The sequence below is a fragment of the Lepidochelys olivacea genome, assembly GCF_965140295.1.
Source record: "Lepidochelys olivacea isolate rLepOli2 genome assembly, chromosome: 9".
NCBI lineage: Eukaryota > Metazoa > Chordata > Testudines > Cheloniidae > Lepidochelys > Lepidochelys olivacea.
Genome location: NC_140419.1, coordinates 79,231,378 through 79,248,045, shown reverse-complemented (window position 1 = coordinate 79,248,045; position 16,668 = coordinate 79,231,378). Strand labels below are relative to the sequence as shown.

Sequence of the window (16,668 nt, the reverse complement as noted above, 5' to 3'; positions counted from 1 at the left end):
GGGGCTTTGTCTTATATAAGCTCCTATTACTCCCCACTCCCCCTGTCCCAATTTTTCACACTTGCTGTCTGGTCACCCTATGCCAAGGCAATTTGAAAGCAAACAGGTGGCCTTTGCTTTCTTTCCTTAGGGTACGTCTTCACTACCCACCGGCTCCGCGGGCAGTGATTGATCTATCGGGGATCGATTTATCGTGTCTCGTATAGACACGATAAATCGATCCCCAAATCGACGCCTGTACTCCACCTCGGCAGGAGGAGTAAGCGGACTTGACGGGGGAGCCGCCGCGGTCGACTCGCCACCGTGAGGATGGCCAGGTAACTCCAACTAAGATACTTCGACTTCAGTTGCGCGAATAGCTTAGCGGAAGTTGCATATCTTAGTTCGAACCACTCCACAGTGTAGCCCAGGCCTTAGATTCATTCTGGATCTGGAGACAGTCTCCCCTCAATGGTAGGATCTTTGGAAATCCCTCTTTCTGCCCCAAAAGGAGACTCTGCGATTGTTTCTGAACTTCTAAGCACTTTCTGTTTGGTTCAGTTTATCCATGACCATTTAATTCCTCTCCCCCCCCCCCCCCCCGTGCAAGGTAGTTTGGTGCTGGAGACTCTGCAGTTGAACCATTCGGTCCAGTTCATGATTTATAAACTCTGATAGTTTATGCCTGTCTTCCAGGGATGTTTTTATCCATGTGGGTTTTATATGTTGCTCAACTAAAATACAATTTCAAAGCTGATCTTGGAAACATGCATTTCCACACTGCAGTTTCCATAACTCTGAATGGTCACCCAGAGGCAGATATCATTATACTGCCACTCTCAGCAGGAGTTGCCATCTCATGGTCCTGAGTGGGACTGAGGGAATGTAGCTCCCATATGAAGTCATCGGGCGTGGAGGATTTTCCAAGGCAGTTATACGGGGAGGGGTTAAATAAAAGTGTTACTTTACTACAATTTTGAACATCTCCTGTTTGTCACCTGGCCCCTTTTAGGCCCTTAGGAGAAAGCCACAGCACAAGCAAACATAACTGAATAAAACAATCCTCATATCCATCCACCCTTTCCAGGCTAGTCCAAAAGGCAGCTTTCTGCATTCATATGGTCCTGATGCCACAGTGACTAACTCCCGTGAAACAAATCAAAACTATATCATAAAAGCTGTTGCTTAGAGCAATTTGGCCACAGACATCAACTTTCCCCATAGATGGTCCCTTAGAAACTAACTCTCAGAAGCAAGAAGCATCTCCAGCTTGTTATGAAATGCCCAACTGTTTCTTGTGCAGTCATTTCTTTCCTCTTTCTCTTCCTACCATAAACCTTCTCTGGAGTAGAGTTACTGGATTGTGGAGTTGAACTGCAGTTCCAATCCCTTGTTTTGGTTCCCACATCCTTCTGGGGTTTTAACTTCAGACTTGAAAGTTCTTCTGTGTCCTGCAGCTGACAATGTGCTGATCCCACTTTTAACACCTGATCCTATCAAACACCCTGGGATATTCTTTGTGGGACAGAATTAGAAGAATCATCACCAGGGAATGGGATTTTTCCTTGCATTGGCCAGAATACAAATTGTTTACAAGAAGAGAGTGTGGGGAATAATTAGGCAACAAGGCCCCAATTGTCTGATACCAAAGGAATTGCTTCTTTATGTTCAATACATGGATTGTTTTTTTTTTCCCCAAGGCTGCAAAGCCGTGATTCAAGGAAACAGGAAAGAAATTGCAGGCTAGAAAGTACACTAGTATGTACATCCTCTGGACAGCTTGTGTGAGACCAAAAGGACCATAAGACAAATGTGAGTGCATTTCTTTACTTGCATGAAATGAGAATTAAAGGAATGCACTGAAAGGCAAAGAAATTGAGCTGTGCCTATGTTTTTCTATGGTAAGAGCGTCTACAAATAATCTGCATTAAACATGCAAAAGAAACATTATGCCTCCTCTTTGGACACTGTTACTGGATCCATTCCTACTTCTGCCTGGGGAGATCGCTACAGTCTTGGCCTGCCGGTATGCAAGAGGCCGGTGGGTGCTTTGTAATACGGTAATGCATGTGCCTAGAGCAGTGCTTTTCAATCTGTGGGCTGTGGACCCTGGGGGTCTACAGACTATGTCTAAGATTTCCAAAGGGGTCTGCACCTCCATTTGAAATTTTTTAGGGGTCTGCAAATGAAAAAAGGTTGAAAACCACTGATCTAGAGTTATTCAGAACATTCTAATAAGATCAAAGAAAAGCAGACATTGTTAAAGTCTAGTCCAACCAGGTCTGCTCCATCTGCTTGTCAACAAAGGTATTCTGCAGTCCAATCTTAAATGTCCTGAGTGCTAAGGCTCCCACTCCTTCCCTTGGGAGATGGTTCAGTGGCCTAAGAGAGCTACGTGTTTCCTGGTATTCAGAGCGATATTAGTGTATGTCTTCGCTGCAAAAATAGGTTGGATTTTAACTTGGGTTAGCTAACTCAGATTAAAATAGCAGTGAAAACACGGCAACTCTTCTTTTAATATGGTTTAGCAGCTTGAGTTCAAACCGACGGTGGAGACGGGTTGGGCTAGAGTTGCTAACCTGAGTTAAAAGACGAGTTACTGTGTCTTAATGGTTGTGTTAATCTGAGTTACCTAACTGAGGCAAGGTAACCCAAGTTAAAAACACACTTTTTTCCCTTTCAGTGGAGATGTACTCAGAGAAGCTAAAATGCTGTTGAATACACTTTGAGACAGATGGGATAATAAGAGAAATAACCCGTAAGTCACAGAGTTCTGGTGGCCCCATGATATATGCTCTAGGCTGTCATTTGGGAAACTTGGATTTGACTCCTGATCTTGCTTAGCACACTGACCTGGCAGGAGCTGAGATGATGCAGAAGCAGCATACTTTGCCTATGGGCCCTGACCCCATTTCATTGTTCTGTGAGCCCCTCACCCATGTAAGGACCTATCTTGAAAGGATGTGAAAGTTTTTCTGGGCTGCAGCAGGCACATGACTGCAATGTGGGAGCATGAGGAGTTGGGGAAGCACAGCAGAGAACACTGAGGGCTGTGACTAGACAGGGGAAGGCTCCTCCCCATCAAAAACCCCTGTCACTGGTAAGATCCTGTAATGAAGAAGCAGCACCATCAACAATGAACTTAAGCCTACAGGAAAAAAGCAACTGGTTGCATGTTAGAAGTGATGAAGGAGTTGGAGAGAGACCAAGTGATGGGAAGGAAAATTAAAAGGACATGGGCCTTGAAGTGCAGCTCTGAGTGTGTGTTATAGAGACTGGGCAGAGTTGTGTTTTTATATATATAAAATATATATGTGTATTTATATATATAAATTTTGACTCATAATATCAATATTTGTAAGCATTTTTTTCTAATGTAAAGGTTCACCAGTGTGGGAAATGATGGGAGGGCTAGACAGTAATTATTTACTAACAGTCCAGGTTGAGATTCAAAAAGTCAAAGCTTTTAGAACTGTTAAAACACCAGTTGTTGACATCACGTCAAAATCTGCCAAGTGCCCTTAACATCCCACTGGGTTAAGTTTTCAGGCAGCCTGTTTCTGGCTTTGCCGATGCGTGAGTTTTGAGTGTGATTGATGGACGTGTGTCTGTGGGTGTGGTTGGTGAAATGACATTTCCCCCTATTTACTGATGACAATGCAAGGTCTAGGGGCTGGCTGGCACTCGCCTGGCGGCGCAGCGCACGGTCCCCCGAGAGCCCCAGCTGGGAGCCCGGGCTCGGTCCCCGGAGCCCGGGCTCGGTCCCCGGAGCCCGGGGGGTACCTGCGGTTGCTCTCCAGGGCTATGCCCTGGGCTTAGTTTCCCGCGGGTGCGGACCGGCGCTCTGAAGCCGGCACAAGCAGGCGAGGCCCCGCGGGGCGCTGGGGGCGGTGCAGGGGATGGAGGATACCCCGGAAGGGGCTTTGCTGGAGGCGGGAGCCGAGGGATGCTGGAGCCCCTGGGCTGCGGGAAGGGCGAGGCGCCACGGGGATGGGCTGGCAGAAGAAGGCGGCGGCCCTGGGCCCGGGGAGATCCGGCGCCCGGCCATGCCCCATCCGCAGCCTCCGGGCGGGCCCTGGGGGTGAGCCCCAGCCGCGGGGCGGGGGCTGCCGGCGGCGGAGCCGGGGCAGAGCGTGGGCAGGAGCAGGGGAAAGGCCGGCTCGCCCTGCCCGCGCCGCGCTCTGCCCGCGGCGCCCATGGGGAGTCCGGACCGGCTGCGGGCCGAGCCCGGGCGCCCCCCGCGCTGGAGCAAACGGTCCTTCAAGCTCCGCTTCCAGCGCGCCGCGGCGCCCTGCACCTGGAGGCGGTGGGGCCTGAAAGGGGGCGGCCGAGAGCTGGGGCCAGGTGAGCAGAGGAGCTCCGCTCGCCCCTCCGTCCGTCCGTCCCTCTCTCTGTCTGTCTGTCCGTCCCTCGGCAGTGCCTGGCCTGCCGCTGCCTCACTGCCTTCCCCTGTCTGTCTCTCCGTCCTCCCCCCGCCCCAGGGTCTGTCTTCCCTTGTCTGACTGTCCTGCCCCAGAATCTCTCTTCCCTTTTCTGTCTGTCCTTCCCCCCACCCCAGGATCTGCCTTCCCTTGTCTGTCTGCCTTCCCCTGCCTCACTGCCTTCCCCTGCCTGTTTGTCTGTCCTCTCCCTGCCCCAGGATCTCTCTTCCCTTTTCTGTCTGTCCTTCCCCCTGCCCCAGGATCTGCCTTCCCTTGTCTGTCTGCCTTCCCCTGCCTGCCTGTCTGTCCTTCCCCCTGCCCCATGATCTGCCTAACCCTGTCTGTCCTCCCCCCTTCCCCAGGGTCTGTGTTCCCTTTTCTGTCTGTCCTTCCCTCTGCCCCTTGATCTGCCTGATCCTGTCTGTCCTTCCTCTGCCCCAGGATCTTCCTGACTCTGCCTCAGTGCCTTGCCCTGTCTGTTCCTCTCCCTGCCCCATGATCTGTCTTCCCCATCTGTCTGTCCTTCCCCCGCCCCAGTGCCTGTCCCTATATGGCTCAATCAATGTCTGTCCTTCCTTCTGTCCTAAGAGTAAGAGGACCTTTGTCCGTCTATCACTTTCCTGTACCTGTGTGTCCTTTCAGCGTCTGTTCATCCCTCTGTCTCTCACTCAGCATCTGCCCTTCCTTCTTCTTTCCTAGGATCTCTGTCCCCCTTTCACTCTTTTTGCCTTATTGGTGTCTGCCCTTTTCTCTGTCCCTGTGTCTGCAAGCAGCCCTGCAGTGTGACAGGGACTGGAGGTTATATGAGCTGTTCCCTTCTCTCAGTGCCACGTGTCTGATCTGGGCACTCTCCACGTTTCCATATGTTTTAGATCTGAAGAGAGTGGGAGGCAGCAGGAGGAGGAAAATCAAAAGAAAAGTCCCAGACTTTGCAGGGATTGGGGGGTGGGGGGATGCATGTGGACACTGAGCTATGGTTTGGTTTTAAATCCCTCTTGGAAGCTGATGTTGCTAAAGCACTCCCTGTCCTAAAACAGCCTGTAATCTGGGAGCTGTTCACGTTTGGGAAGTAACAGATTTAACCTTGTGCTTGGGGTGGAGGGATTTCAGACCATTGTTCGGTTTTAAATATATTTAGATCCAGAAGAAACCTCTAGCAACTAGCTGTCAGGCTGACAAATCCATTGCGATGTAGTATGAGTCTAAGCTATAAAGTATTATGGAATGATGGCAGCTGCTCTGGAATGAAGGCGGAATGGCGTGTTTATAATAAGTTGGGCTTTTGGCACCTGGACCCCCATTCTAAAATCCCTTCCCTCCCTCCCCCCACAAAAGAAATCATATGAGCCTCAAAGTTCATATGTTACATCTGGGCCGAATGTAGGGGCTTTCTCGCAAACCTGAAGTGACTCAGGTGAATGGTTTCTGAATTATGGCTCCATAAAAATCGAGGTTTCGGTTCGAAAGTCTTCTGACGTCTCTGTTACTGCCGTGCATCAAATCAGAGAAAAGAAGAGAGACAGACTTCAGCAGAGATCACAAGTCCAGGACCAACATTTAATTGATTAATGGCAAATGATCAAACTTGCTAACATTCCCGTTAGGATTGTCGCTTGGGAACTTAGGCTCCAGTGGGCTCACAGACGGGTGGTTGGAATCAACATTCATTAGAATAGCCTGGACATTGTGGGCAAATTCAGGGGTGGAGTTAGAGTGGGAGGCATTGTGCACATTACACAACATCCTCCCAATGGAGATCTGATGATCTGGGGAGAAGGTGTGGGGGAGACTCAGATGTGCAGACCTCTGGAGGGTGGTATATGGGGGAAGAGGGCATGCAGACATGGCAGGTGGGTTTGTAGCTCAGAGGTATGGAGAGGCTGCAAGAGGTTTAGGGCTTAGAAGCCGTTTTAATGGTGCTGGGTTGAAAAAACAGGCTGATCTGTAAAAGAGAGAGGGCAGTGTATAGCAGGGTGTCTCTGAGACTTTGGTCTGAAATAGCTCAAATTTGGTGACTTTCTGGGTACACTGCAAAAGACAGGGTCTCTGAAGAAGGCTGAGGTTGTGTTTCCAGGATGATTAAGGGCGTGGGTGGTTGGCAGTCTGAGTTCCTGTGGAAATGATTTTAATGCTGCTGAGGTTTAATTTAATTGTATTTATTATGTGATTAATTACATCAGGGCACCTAGGTGTCTTTATTATTTGAAACCCAAATAAAATAAAAATACTAGCCCTGCTTAGCTTTTCAGGTTTTTGGGGCAGGGCCAGTGTTTTTTGTTACATGTTATCCTCCCTTCTCTATACAACGTACCACTCATGGATCATCGGGGGGAAGTTCTTGCAAAACATTTTGATTTTGTCAAATCAGAGTTTTCTGATAGAAAACTGTTCCGCTGGAAATGTTTGGCCCTGCTCTAGTTATAACTATCCACTGTACCCTACTGAGTTTGCTATCTTGGTACCCTTCCTATAAGCATTGTATTTTGGGTATAGCTTTTCACCCAGTGAAAAACATTCTTGTAGAATACTTGATTCCTTTCCCCCGCATATATCCTGTTAGTGTATTTGTAGATGACTACGTCTCCCCTTAGTCTCTCTTTTCTAGACCGGATGCGTTGTGAGATACATCATTTAGCTACCAGGATTTTCACTTCTGACAGGGAGTGTAATCAATGAATTTAGTTCACAAATTTTTACATGTAAAGTATTTTTAAATTTTAATTATTTTTTTTAAAAAGCAAAACTTTTCATGAACAATTGTCAACATTATCAATATTTTCTGAAATGTTTTGTGACATTTTTTATCTAGCTTTTTTCAACCTTTTAAAATAATTTTTAACTTTGTGTTAGAAGTCAATTTTTTAGTCAGACATACCAACCCGCAGTTTTGGAAAACAAATTTTGATAATGATTTTGAACATTATTTGAATAAAAGTGTTGATAAAAATATATAGATGAAAAAAAATAAGGGAAATTTTTTCAAAAGCCAGACAGGAATATTGATCCATGTTGACTTCTGTGCAATGGGAAAACTTTGAATTTTTTCTCAACATCTTTTTTTCCCCCTCGGTTTCTCAACTTAGTGAAGAGTCTGTGACTAGTACCTGCCCCACAGCCCCAAGGGAGAGTGAGTGACTTGTGGTGCTATCAAATGACCCCTCAAGAATGGCATAGACATGATTTGGAGGAGATTGAATACAACTTTCCTTACCTGGAAGGAAATGTTAGGTTGCCAGGGGAAAGGAGAAACAAAGGAAGGAGAATAAAGGGATCCTAAAGAAACTAGACATTGAAATAACCAACTCTGTAAAATTGTGTGTGGACCCTGAAAGGATGTTTCCATTAATCTCTTGTGTGTCACAGGCTCAACCCTCAGAGGTGTGTCAAATGCCCAGAATGAAGGACGCGGCTATGGTCAGCAGAGGATGCAGCATGACGTGCCATGGGCTAGGTTTCTTTGACAGGCCTTGAAGTTTCCTGCAACTTCCAGACTTGGCATTTCGGATCTCAATCATTTTTTAGTGCTAGGACTTCATCTCAGTGTGCTGGATGATGACACTGCGGTGTGAGGGCCACCTTTGCTGGTGAAGAGAGAGAGCTCAGAGGGGTAGGAGTATGTTCTGGAATGACCTGGCACTGGTGCTCCAGGGCTCAGTATGTCCATCCTTATTGAGGATATGGTATTCAGAAGCCATCGCTGCTCCCAAGTCAGACAGACCCCGTTCAAAGATTTTTGTGGGATTAGCCAATATCTTGTCTGCTTTGTGGCTATGCCTTTTTGTTTATCTTGGTAAACATGGACTCTGCTCCCTGACCATAGCCCAAGTTTGAAAAACACTGCCTTAGACTTGCAAACGACCCCCCACTATCCTGGGAACAATACACCAGTCTCAGCCTACCTCCCTCCCAACGTTCCCCCTCTTTATCATGCCCCAGGTGGGCTTCTTTTGTGGTCACCTGATTGCAAAGCACAATAACCACTTCCCACACCAGGCTATTTTGGCTGGTCAGCTGCAGTCCGATTGATACTGCAGGGCCCAGAGAGGTCTGAGATACTTGCTTCTTCATCGTCCCCTTGCCTCTGGTGGTCCCTTTGGGCTACTTTTGGCATGCAATTTCAGGGCCAGCTCACACTGAATTCAGTAGCAACCTCCCTTCCCCTTGATTTGAACAGGAGCAGGATCAAGCACTCTGGCTTTTGAAACAGATGAGTTTGGGGTGGCTGAGCTGGTTGCTTCCTGTCTCTGTTCAGTAGCTTGTCCCCCTTGCAGTGGCTGGAGACATTTGACTCTGGTTCAGCAGTGGCTGAATAATCCAGATTCCTTGGCTGAATTCCTGCTGTTTCGCTGAGATCTGTGGCTGCTGTTTCAATTGCCCTGTGCACTGGGAAAGACACAGGACCCTTGTTACATGAAATGAAATCCTATGAATGACGCTGTTGTATGTCTGTCTCTTCCCCCCGCCCACCTCTTTGGAAACTGGGGAATTAATTCTTGTCTTGACTAATTCCTGATGGAAGCAAATGGATGGGATCAAAATGCAAGTGCTGGGATTTCCAACATATTAAGACATGGCAGTGAGAGCTCAATGAAATACCCATCACCTGATGCCATCAAAATACCCTTGGCTTGGTAAGAGCGTAACTAGGCCTGCCTGGTGTATTTCTGCAGTTGTCAATACTGCTGAAGAATGAAACTGGTGCCTATTGAATTCAGATAGAATGGACCAAATTTATGCCTGGTTCCTGGAATCCTCTGGGATAGATTTGGGCCAACACTTTCAAAGAAACAGCAGTAAATAGTCCTTTCTTCTTCTGTTATTTGCTTTAGGGTCTGTGTTTGTGTCTTTGCTGTCTGGACAGCTTGTGAGGATCCTAGTGGCAATACATCCATGCCCAGCATGTGAGATCCTTGCGGTCGCAAAGTCTAATTCTTGCCCTTCTTTCCTTTGCTTTTGGGGAAGGAAATGTTACATCATTATTCTACAAAGCCAATGCGTATTGCAAAAACAAATCACTGTTGTGTGCTCTGAAAGCCACCTGTATCTGAAGGGTGTAAACCTCAAGGAGAAAGAGCAATCGTAAGGGGTGCCCAAGAGGTATGGCTACATTAGAAATGCTACAGTTGCAACTGTGCCACTGTAGCTCTGTAGTGTAGACACGTACGACACCAATGGAAGGGGTTCTTCCATTGCTGTAGTAAATCCACCCTTCCGAGAGGCAGTAACTAGGGGTGTCTATGCTGGTGCTTAGTTTGGCTTCATTACGTCACACAGGGTGTAAATGTTTTCATTGCCCTTAAATTAAGGTGACCTAATTTAGTAGTGTAGACCAGCCCTAAGGAAAAGGAAATGTAGGCTTTTCCTGACATTGAGATTTCTTAGGACTGGTCTCTGCTATAGAGTTACGTCAATCTAACTGTAAGCGTCTACACTAAAACATAGCTTCCACCCATTTAACTCGCCCACTAAACCAATCTAATAACTCCATCTCCACGAGACGCGTAGGGCTTAAGTCTATGTAGTTAAGGCAACGTGTATCAGTGTAGGCAGTGCGTGGCTTACATCGGGTGTTGCTGCTTTTCAGAAACTGTCCCACAGTGCCCCACACTTGCAGTTAAACTGGTGCAAGCTCTCCTGGTGAGGACGTGCACTGCCGACACAAGGAGTGTAGTGTGGATGTGTAAAACCAATTAAATTGCTGTGGTGGCTGTAGGTTGACATAACTTAGGTCGGCTTAATTTTGAAGTGTAGACTTGCCCTAAATTGTGGAGTAGTTTCTCAAGGGAAGCAAGGAAGCTCCAACATGTGAGCCATATAAAAGCTAGAGAGGAAGCATGATATGGTGTAATAGGGCAGGTTTCTCAACCTGTGGGTCGCAACCAAAACTGGGTTGCCAGAATGTGTCAGAGTATTGTGTGGGAGGCCTGGGGGGAGAGGGTGGGAAAGGAGGTTGGGCCCTGCCCCCAGGATGTGCGAGGACTTCGGTGGTGGGTTCAGAGCCTGCCCTGGACTCTGCTCACAGCAGTGGCTCCTGTGGCTCCGGTCCCATGGGGCTGGTTGGGTTTAGCATCCTGCTCCAGGTATTGGAACCTGTGTATGGGGTCACATCACCACTCAGGTTTGTCCCAGCTGTCCCTTTGTCATAATGTTGTGGGCTGGCCGGGCCAAATTTGAGTGAGTGGAGTGGAGTGGGGACAGAAACTGCCACTATGATTATGTTAATGTGCATATTAGACAGCATGGGTAAGATATATTTCATACGCCAGATGTTGGGTTTTGTACTACCATCATTTACTGGGTGGTGACGGGCCTCCAAGGTTTGCAAACGGGCCCTGAGCCCCAAACGTTTGAGAACCGCTGTGTTAGGGGACTGTCTGGGGCTGAGGAAAGCTGGCTCTTTCATTGACTTTCTGTGTAACCTGGGGCATGTCACTTAACCTCTTTGCCTCTGTTTTCTCTTCTGTGTGATGGGGCTGTTGATACTGACCAACTTTCCAGGAGAATGAATTAATGTTTGCCCAGAGCTTTGAACTCCTCAAAAGGAAGGTGAGGTAGAAGTGCAGAATGTTACTGTTGTAAAACTAGCCTGGATGAAGCTTGTCCTTCCCCACCCCCCGGCAATGTCTACCAGTGCAGCACAGACCTGAGAGTCTGATGAGAGAGAGAAGCAGGGGAATGTATGTAGGGGAAGAACTTCCATGTGTATTCATGTGCCTGCTAGATATGGACAAGATTAGGACTGTGGCTATCAGTTAATTTCACATGAAAATATCAGGATCCCATTACCAAGCCCCTTGGTCCAAATATCCCCTCTGTAGTGGACTGTACTTTTAAGAGCCCCAGTAACTTTGTGTGTGATACCAAACCAGGCTCATTGCTGTCTTCGCTTATGAACAGTACCCCCGTTACCTGACTATTTGGCTACTTACATTTATCTGTGTGTCCCTTGCAATACAGACATATCCCTCTTGCTGTAACAAATGTCCCAGCCGTACTGCCATTGGCAGGTGTGGCGTGACGCATGTACATGGTGGTCACCTATAGTCCAGGTCCAGGGGTACTCGCAGCTTTGTTTGGGTGTCTTTGGCTTTATTGGAGATGCGCAAAAGTCCAAAGAATCACCACAATCAAAATTGGCGTCAGGGATTTTTGTAAATAAAAGCCAGCTTCAGCAAGGCTTGTGACTGGGACTATGGTGTGCAGTGGGGAGGGAGAAGGGTGAGATGTATGTTTGTGGCTGCAAATTAAGCAAGTTCCTAACAACTTCTCAGCAGTCAGATGCCTGAGGGGAAAGAAACAAATAGGGCACTTATTTGAGGGGTGAGGGGGGTGCAGCCTTAACAAGCAGTTGAGCCCTGATCCAGCTGTGCTTCCCTAGTGCTTGTGTTGACAACAGAGATAGTCTTGAAAACCTCTTTGTTCTGTGTTGGTAGCAAAATGTGAATGATAAACAGGAACAGTTGCATTACTTACCTAGTAAGCTAAGACCAAACATACATAGGTACATGGAACAGCTTAGCCCAGAACACCCACTTCTGGTTTTCTCATTCCCCCTGGCCAAGTTGTATATATACACCTGACTGAACATTTTGTAGTGTGTTTTGGTTTTGTCCCCATAATTGCAGGAGGAAAGGAGCCAGATAATGACAGTCCCAGGATTGGTGGGTGGTTTGTTTGTCGCAGACGCGTTCGTTTTGTTTTTGTTTAAAAGGGTGAGTGGCCAGATGGAGTGAAGATATGTTTCCCATGAATCTTCAGTTGTTTGTTTTGTTGATTTGTTTGTTTTGAGATTTGTGTTTGGCAACCGTTTTATTTCGTGTGGAGGAATGTGTGCCTTGGCCAGAAGAGGGCACCTTTTCATGATCCGTTTCTAAGTGTGTTGTCAACTGGAAGGGAGACTGCATAGTGGGGTTCAAGGTGCAGGATATGTCTGTCCTCCTTTGAATACAGCTTGTCTTTAATTATATGGAAGCTGAAGGGCAATCATCAGTAGAAACTGTACAGAAACTCAGCAGCAGACCTTTCTGCAATGTTCAGATGATTTTGACAGTGGTTAGAACACAGGAGTGGGAGTCAGGATGCCTTCATTCTACTCCTGCCTCTGCTGCTACTGACTTACTGTGTGGCTTTGGGTAAATCACTTGCCCCCTCAGTTTCCCCATCTGTAAAGTGGAGATAACAACACTGATCTACCTCCTAGAGAAGCTGGCAGCCTCAAATAATAATATTTGTAAAGTGCTGTGAGATCCTTAGTTGGAAAGCGTTTGTTTCGAAAACATTTTCTTGATTTCTCCAGGCATCTGATTATCTCTCTAGTCCTGCATGTAAGAGTTCTAAACACCTAGCCAGGACAGAGGAAATACTCTGCTAATGTTCATCATTCAGGATCATTTCTACACATAGCGAGATCGCCCCACACTGCAAGAGGGATCAGGAGGATGGGGCCTTCCTGCTCATTATAGTTTACATAGCTGACAGGTTGCTGCTAACTGGTCGTGTAAATGCCTTTGGCCTCCCTCAATGGAGTAGCACTTTGGCAGTGGCTGCAGATCCATTTCTGACCTGAGCAGGCTGTTGTTGCACAATGATAGGGTCCCTGAGGGGATCTTGGCTTTCCTATGAGAACATCAGCTGTTCTGTAACTTTTCATTAGGAATCTGGAGATTTCTCAGAGCCTGGTGCCCACCCTCACCTGACCACTCCATTTTATTAGTAACAGAGAGGGGCTCAAGTCACAGGATTAATTCCTAGATTCAGATTTGGAAGCCCCCCCTCTCACCTCAGAGCTCAGGGGTGTTTGAGTCTGGGGCTTTAGTCTGGCCAGCTGTATAATTCCAATCCCGATCTGGGTGTGGATTGTGAGCCAGCCCAAAGTTTAGGGGAGCCTCGACCCAGGGTTCTGATCCAAGCCTGTCTTTAATAATTACTGGTGCTCTGCATTTCACTAATGCCATTCTCCAAAGGATCTCAAAATGCTTTTAAAATATTACCTAAGCCTCACAGCTCCCTGGGAAGTAGGTCAGTGTGTCTGTCCCCATTTTACAGATGGGAAGCTGAGGCACAGAAAACTGAGATGACTTATCCAAGGCTACACAAAGAGTCAGTGGCAGATTTGGGGATCAATCATTAGTGTCTGATTCGCAGTCCCCTGCTCTTACCACTACATCAAAACTGTGACAGTTGAGGGGAAGGCAACCCTCTTTAAACCCCACCATTTGCACCTTGTCCCTGCACAACCTGCCCATGGTAATGAGATATTGCTAACCACTGGTGCTGCCTCCTCAGTGTGAGGTCTGTAAACCCCAGCTGTGCTCTGGGTGCAGGGTATGGAGGTTAGCTGGGATTGGTTGGTGATGAGGCAGAAGGCAAACTAGAATCCAGCCTGCTGTGCTGCAGTGTGAGCAGCAGGAACTAGTTCCCCGAAAACGGTTTTACCCTCAGGCCTTTGCCATGCGGTATGCTGTGTACACACTAATCTTTGCAAATGGACTCAGAATTTCACCAGGTCCGGCTGTACCTGTACAGCTGCCTGCATCCGAATGCGTTCAGTCTGTGGCGTGTCTCTCAGCCCCACAAGCCTTTCGGAGAATCAGAGACTGGCAGGCTCTGTTAGGTCCCGTCTAGTCCATCTTCTCTGAAGCCGGAGCTAGATTATTCCTTAGACCTTGTCTACACTACAGGTGACTTTGGTATAACTTACATCGCTCGGGGGTGTGAATAATCCACACCCCGAGTGACGTAGGTTAAACCGACCTATGTGCTGGTGTGGACCGTGCCATGTGGGCGGGAGAGCTTCTCCCGCCAACATAGCTACTGCCTCTTGCGGAGGCAGGAGTTATGAAGCCGATAGGAGAGCTCTCTCCCGTCTTCTTAGTGCGGCTCCACCACAAGAGTTATAGGTGCTGTAATGGAGGTGTAGCCTTTTGCTAGAGCTTTGTCCTGTCTAGCTTTGACTATCCCAAGCTACGAGGTTCCCACCCCTCCCCCGGGAGACGATTCCACAGTCTTATGGCCCCTCCGGGACATTTTGCCTGGTATTCAGCCTAAAATGTCCTTTGTTCAATGGCACCTATCGCTTCTAGTGAGGGCCCATGGACCACTCTAAACAATTGCTCTCCCTCCTTGCTATTTACACCCTCCAAATTCACATTGATCTTTATGGTACTCAGCCCCACTCCTTTGCTGCTGCTGCTGACCCACGTTTGCTCTTTCTTTTCTTTTTCTCTCGTCCCCACCACTCCACCCCTTCCCTTCCTCCCTGCCGGTCTGTCCACCATGTCTGTGCCCAACACAGCACTTCCCTCTTCTGGGGAGCTGAAGGAATTCCAGCCATGTGCATTGTTGAGCCCCCGTCCCCGTGTGTGCTTCAAGCACACTGGCCTCCTTGTCTGAGCAGCAGTGCTGGCCAAGGCAGGGCCCTGGGGCTTGCCGCCGCTCCTCAGTAATGTGCTATGAACTATTAATATCTCCCTATGCGTGAGGCTTCTCAATGCCGCCCATTCATCAGTCAGGCTGGGAGGAGCATGTGGTGCACACTGTTTCCCCCTCTTTCTCCTCCCAGCATCTTGCCTCAGTAGCATCCCGGAGGTCGGCCTTTTTCAGTACAAACAGGAGTGGGTGTGTGTTGAACTGGCTGGTTTGGCGCCTCCCCCCCTTGCTTCCTTTTTATAGTTCAGTGTCTCAGAGATATTTCCTGCCCCTCGACCCCCTTTGGTCCCTTTTTGAATGAGGACATGAGCGGAAAATGTTTGAAATCCTCCTCCGTGCTGAGCACTTTTTCCATTGGAGTTCGGAGCCTCTGGGCTCCTGGTGCTATTTGGATAGGAGAGTCTCAGCTTCCCCCGCGGCCCCAGAGGGAGGGGTGTGTGATGGCTGTTTCCAGAGCAATGTCTGTTGGGCAGCTAAAGTCACTTGGCCTTTGGGGTTGGCAGGCCCCGGAGCTGATGGGAGCAGGTGCCCATTTCAGCACTCTTGTAGCTGGAGCTCATCAGGGCTTGGTAAGCGAACCCAAAAGGGCAGCCTGTCATGGGGGATGGTGTGTGTAAACCCTGCCCCTGGTGCATGTTGTGAGTACAGGAGTCAAATGCTGGTCAGCCATCCCCTAGTCCATCTCTGACATTCCACTGTCCTGCGACTTGGGATGCTGTGTGCGGTGCGGCTCTGAACTCTGAGTGGCAGCCAGGAACTCGGGAGTTCTAGACCTGGCTCTGGTCCTCCAACTCATGTTATATGGGAAAAGCAAATCCCTTAGTATTCAGAGAGGGAGGATGATCTTGTGGTTAAAGCACAGGGCTGGGAGCCAGGAGATCTGTGCTCTAATCCAAGCTCTGCTGCTAATTAGTTGTGTGGCCTTCACCTGGGAGTCTCTGTCTTTACCTAGTCATCTGAGCTGGGGATGGATTCCCTGTGGTTTTGCCACTGTCTGGGCACCTGTTTCTGCAGCATGTCATGGTGTGGAATTGCTGTGGCTGTCAGTGACCCTGGAAATGTAACAGCTGGTCTCCGCTATTTGTGCAGGCTCTGCTCACACACCTTGCACCAACTTGCTGTGCTGAACTGGGTGGCTGGGCATCTTGTTAGGGCCTCTTGGAGATTTGTTAATAGGAGCATGCTGTAGAGTTTGGGTGAATAAGAGTCTTGTTTTCTGAGCAGGAAAAGGCCTTTGTGGAAGAACCTTATAAAGGACTCACTGCTGACCTTGGATATGGGGACAGAGCCAGTGCCGTGTATTGCCCGCTGGCATGTCTGATTAGCTCAGGTCTTTAGTGGTGACCACACCGAAGTCATTGCAAGCACTGGGTGTGTCATTTCAATCCTCCAGATAAAGGGACATGTCAGCAAGGTCTGAGATGAGTTGAATGACTGTAACAGGGTGTGACCCTCAGCGAGATTGCAGCCCTGTAATTCAGTGCCTTGTATTCATTCAGTCTTTCTGTTTTCAGTTCAGAGGCAGATTTGTTGACACCTGACTAGCCAGGGGGCTCACAAAATGGAGGACTGGGAAGCCCTTTGCAGATGTGTATTTTTGTCACTCCCAGGTCACTCTGCTTGAGGGAATAATAACTCCAGTAATACCTAGCATGTTTCAGTCTTCACACATTCTGCACATACTGTCAGCCCTTACAGCCATGCCTGTTGTTGTATTAGGGCCTACAGAACGTAGAGCAGATGCTCTGTGAAAGGCTTGGAGCATTCACATGTATAGAGGAGCAGGTGGGTGTGTAGTGGGGCTATAGCATGGTGTTTAGTTTTAATGGGTCCTGCTGCT

The 16,668-nt window shown here is 48.2% G+C and overlaps 1 protein-coding gene across 5 annotated transcripts in view; it reads left to right on the top strand.

The window, feature by feature from the left end:
• STARD8 (StAR related lipid transfer domain containing 8) overlaps nucleotides 1-16,668 on the top strand; it is a 141,992-nt gene that overhangs the window by 41,520 nt on the left and 83,804 nt on the right. Inside the window, exons 3-4 of one of the 5 annotated variants that reach the window (XM_084640117.1) lie at nucleotides 131-317; nucleotides 1,680-1,791. The exons of 3 other annotated variants lie outside the window; for them this stretch is intronic. The gene's annotated coding sequence lies outside the window, so the exon portion shown is untranslated. The remainder of the gene's footprint in view (nucleotides 1-130; nucleotides 318-1,679; nucleotides 1,792-16,668) is intronic. One more of the 5 variants, XM_084640119.1, reaches the window with a different exon arrangement.